This window comes from Osmia lignaria, unplaced genomic scaffold (assembly GCF_051020975.1).
Source record: "Osmia lignaria lignaria isolate PbOS001 unplaced genomic scaffold, iyOsmLign1 scaffold0046, whole genome shotgun sequence".
In the NCBI taxonomy this organism is placed as follows: Eukaryota; Metazoa; Arthropoda; class Insecta; order Hymenoptera; family Megachilidae; genus Osmia; species Osmia lignaria.
Window position 1 is genome coordinate 232,501 of NW_027478187.1, and position 5,000 is coordinate 237,500.

Here is a 5,000-nt window from a genome sequence, read left to right on the forward strand (position 1 = left end):
GCACAAAGTTATTCAGAGTCACCAAAGCCGACGATGGACGAACGGACAAGCCGTCCGCCACCGATTGGTTTTGATCTAATAAAAGCATTCCTCCCATCTCTGGGTGGAATTCTGGTTTGCATGTATTAGCTCTAGAATTACCACAGTTATCCAAGTAATGTTTTGTACGATCTAAGAAACCAAAACTGATTTAATGAGCCATTCGCGGTTTCACCTTAATTCGGTATGTACTTAGACATGCATGGCTTAATCTTTGAGACAAGCATATGACTACTGGCAGGATCAACCAGGGAGCTTAGTTATTATTGTAAATTTAAATTTTCGTCGTCGGCCCTCCCTGTAAGACCGATCGACGTTAAGCCATTTCTCTTTTGTATGTAACACACATTTCATAAATTTTGTACCTCTTATAGAGGCCAAATATTCTCCTCCTCCTCTCATAAAGCACGAAAATCACTTTCACGCCGTGCATCCATCGTGCAAGCACGTAGACCACACACGCTGGACAATATAATAAAAGATAGCGCGGACAGTGGCATGCTATACAAATCGAGAAAGCGCGTACAGTGATCATGCTGGTCATTTTGCCACCAAATTTTATAATCTTTATCATTAGAGCGGGCCCACCAACCTCGTCTCTGTACTTTATACATTTCTCCTCCATCTGCACACACCTTTTCAAACATTAACGGAGAGAGTTCCTTGGACTTGCTTTAAATGTACATATTAGATATGTTGGAATCTCTCTCCTTTAGAAGTTTCCCCAGCCTTAAAACTTCTTTCATTTTTACTCCTCTCTCCATACTTATTTTCCTCTCTGAACGTATCAGAGAGGATTTTATTTCTGACACCTCTTGACTTTTCTTAAATTCAGGGACGTAATTTTGTTCATAATTCAGTGGACTTTTGTGTATTTTATACTTTAAATATTTCCAAACAGTCTCCCTTCTAAAAGTGATAGAACGAATTTTCGTCTAACACTACTTTCTTGGTTCAAAAATTTTATACAATCTTATAACTTTTTCAGTTTTAACAAATTTTGGTTACAGACAGTTGATGCTCAGTTTGTACAAGTATGCAACATTTATAAGTGCATACAGGTCACCAGCCTTATATTACAAGGCTCACCACATATGGGCCATTCGGTCTTAGACACCGACCCGTGGTAATGCTGTGTGGAGATTAATAATAATCCGCAACGGAAAACCGGAACGAGAATAGTCGAGAAAGTATATTCTCGAGGAGCGGTAGACTGCTTTTCAACCGAAGTCATAAAAGAGCCACACGCTCGACGCTACTCCCGACCGGTCCGAGCGAACCGAAAGTGCCTTCCTATAAATACCGAACGGCCGGCCGCTAGGTCGGCGACGCATGGGCTTACGCCCAGGCGTATGCCTGTGCAAACCGCCGTGAGAGCGTACCATCCCGCCGGCACGGTAAAACTTAGACTGAAAATATCGTCGAACATATCCTTTCATTTTATAACGTTCTATACATGAAAATTAATAAATTAACATGCAGGACATAATAAATTCACATTCTCATGTAAATCATGGGTTTAATTAATATTTTAAAAAATTTTAAAACCGCCCAGAACCGATGAGATGAAAATATTAAAACGATATTTTTGCATTTTCTTACGGTAAAACATTAACAAATAAGCGACTATAGCAATATAAAACTCCATTTGTAATTTAATTAATCAAAATTAATATTTTTTTTTGATTTTTCAGCGATCCAGAACCGATGAGACGAAAACATTAAAACGATATTTTTGCATTTTCTTACGACAAAACATTAACAAATACGAGACTATAACAATATAAAACTACATATGTAATTTAATTAATCAAAATTAATAATTTTTTTTGATTTTTCAGTGATCCAGAACCGATAAGTCGAAAATTTTAACAATCATATTTTTGCATTCTGTACCGTGGATCCATCGTTAAACGCTATTAAACTAACGTCCGTGATGGTATAAATGCAGATTTTCGCTCCGTTTAGCCAAAATAACGAACTTTAGGTGCGCTCCGAAATATTTCAAAGTCCCAGCGGCGTATTGCTTCGCCTCTTAGAACCGATTAGTCGAAAATTTTAACAATCATATTTTTGCATTCTGTACCGTGGATCCATCGTTAAACGCTATTAAACTAACGTCCGTGATGGTATAAATGCAGATTTTCGCTCCGTTTAGCCAAAATAACGAACTTTAGGTGCGCTCCGAAATATTTCAAAGTCCCAGCGGCGTATTGCTTCGCCTCTTAGAACCGATTAGTCGAAAATTTTAACAATCATATTTTTGCATTCTGTACCGTGGATCCATCGTTAAACGCTATTAAACTAACGTCCGTGATGGTATAAATGCAGATTTTCGCTCCGTTTAGCCAAAATAACGAACTTTAGGTGCGCTCCGAAATATTTCAAAGTCCCAGCGGCGTATTGCTTCGCCTCTTAGAACCGATTAGTCGAAAATTTTAACAATCATATTTTTGCATTCTGTACCGTGGATCGATCGTTAAACGCTATTGAACTAACGTCCGTGATGGTATAAATGCAGATTTTCGCTCCGTTTAGCCAAAATAACGAACTTTAGGTGCGCTCCGAAATATTTCAAAGTCCCAGCGACGTATTGCTTCGCCTCTTAGAACCGATTAGTCGAAAATTTTAACAATCATATTTTTGCATTCTGTACCGTGGATCCATCGTTAAACGCTATTAAACTAACGTCCGTGATGGTATAAATGCAGATTTTCGCTCCGTTTAGCCAAAATAACGAACTTTAGGTGCGCTCCGAAATATTTCAAAGTCCCAGCGGCGTATTGCTTCGCCTCTTAGAACCGATTAGTCGAAAATTTTAACAATCATATTTTTGCATTCTGTACCGTGGATCGATCGTTAAACGCTATTGAACTAACGTCCGTGATGGTATAAATGCAGATTTTCGCTCCGTTTAGCCAAAATAACGAACTTTAGGTGCGCTCCGAAATATTTCAAAGTCCCAGCGACGTATTGCTTCGCCTCTTAGAACCGATTAGTCGAAAATTTTAACAATCATATTTTTGCATTCTGTACCGTGGATCCATCGTTAAACGCTATTAAACTAACGTCCGTGATGGTATAAATGCAGATTTTCGCTCCGTTTAGCCAAAATAACGAACTTTAGGTGCGCTCCGAAATATTTCAAAGTCCCAGCGGCGTATTGCTTCGCCTCTTAGAACCGATTAGTCGAAAATTTTAACAATCATATTTTTGCATTCTGTACCGTGGATCCATCGTTAAACGCTATTAAACTAACGTCCGTGATGGTATAAATGCAGATTTTCGCTCCGTTTAGCCAAAATAACGAACTTTAGGTGCGCTCCGAAATATTTCAAAGTCCCAGCGGCGTATTGCTTCGCCTCTTAGAACCGATTAGTCGAAAATTTTAACAATCATATTTTTGCATTCTGTACCGTGGATCCATCGTTAAACGCTATTAAACTAACGTCCGTGATGGTATAAATGCAGATTTTCGCTCCGTTTAGCCAAAATAACGAACTTTAGGTGCGCTCCGAAATATTTCAAAGTCCCAGCGGCGTATTGCTTCGCCTCTTAGAACCGATTAGTCGAAAATTTTAACAATCATATTTTTGCATTCTGTACCGTGGATCCATCGTTAAACGCTATTAAACTAACGTCCGTGATGGTATAAATGCAGATTTTCGCTCCGTTTAGCCAAAATAACGAACTTTAGGTGCGCTCCGAAATATTTCAAAGTCCCAGCGGCGTATTGCTTCGCCTCTTAGAACCGATTAGTCGAAAATTTTAACAATCATATTTTTGCATTCTGTACCGTGGATCCATCGTTAAACGCTATTGAACTAACGTCCGTGATGGTATAAATGCAGATTTTCGCTCCGTTTAGCCAAAATAACGAACTTTAGGTGCGCTCCGAAATATTTCAAAGTCCCAGCGGCGTATTGCTTCGCCTCTTAGAACCGATTAGTCGAAAATTTTAACAATCATATTTTTGCATTCTGTACCGTGGATCCATCGTTAAACGCTATTAAACTAACGTCCGTGATGGTATAAATGCAGATTTTCGCTCCGTTTAGCCAAAATAACGAACTTTAGGTGCGCTCCGAAATATTTCAAAGTCCCAGCGGCGTATTGCTTCGCCTCTTAGAACCGATTAGTCGAAAATTTTAACAATCATATTTTTGCATTCTGTACCGTGGATCCATCGTTAAACGCTATTAAACTAACGTCCGTGATGGTATAAATGCAGATTTTCGCTCCGTTTAGCCAAAATAACGAACTTTAGGTGCGCTCCGAAATATTTCAAAGTCCCAGCGGCGTATTGCTTCGCCTCTTAGAACCGATTAGTCGAAAATTTTAACAATCATATTTTTGCATTCTGTACCGTGGATCCATCGTTAAACGCTATTGAACTAACGTCCGTGATGGTATAAATGCAGATTTTCGCTCCGTTTAGCCAAAATAACGAACTTTAGGTGCGCTCCGAAATATTTCAAAGTCCCAGCGGCGTATTGCTTCGCCTCTTAGAACCGATTAGTCGAAAATTTTAACAATCATATTTTTGCATTCTGTACCGTGGATCGATCGTTAAACGCTATTGAACTAACGTCCGTGATGGTATAAATGCAGATTTTCGCTCCGTTTAGCCAAAATAACGAACTTTAGGTGCGCTCCGAAATATTTCAAAGTCCCAGCGGCGTATTGCTTCGCCTCTTAGAACCGATTAGTCGAAAATTTTAACAATCATATTTTTGCATTCTGTACCGTGGATCCATCGTTAAACGCTATTAAACTAACGTCCGTGATGGTATAAATGCAGATTTTCGCTCCGTTTAGCCAAAATAACGAACTTTAGGTGCGCTCCGAAATATTTCAAAGTCCCAGCGGCGTATTGCTTCGCCTCTTAGAACCGATTAGTCGAAAATTTTAACAATCATATTTTTGCATTCTGTACCGTGGATCGATCGTTAAACGCTATT

General features: G+C 39.1%; 1 non-coding gene across 1 annotated transcript in view; it reads right to left on the bottom strand.

Moving 5' to 3' along the window:
* Window positions 1-293, bottom strand: part of LOC143307172 (small subunit ribosomal RNA) — a 1,923-nt gene extending 1,630 nt beyond the window's left edge. The window contains exon 1 of the ribosomal RNA XR_013064379.1: window positions 1-293. This exon is cut by the window's left edge and continues 1,630 nt beyond it. This is a non-coding gene — a ribosomal RNA (small subunit ribosomal RNA).
* Window positions 294-5,000: the final 4,707 nt, after the last annotated feature.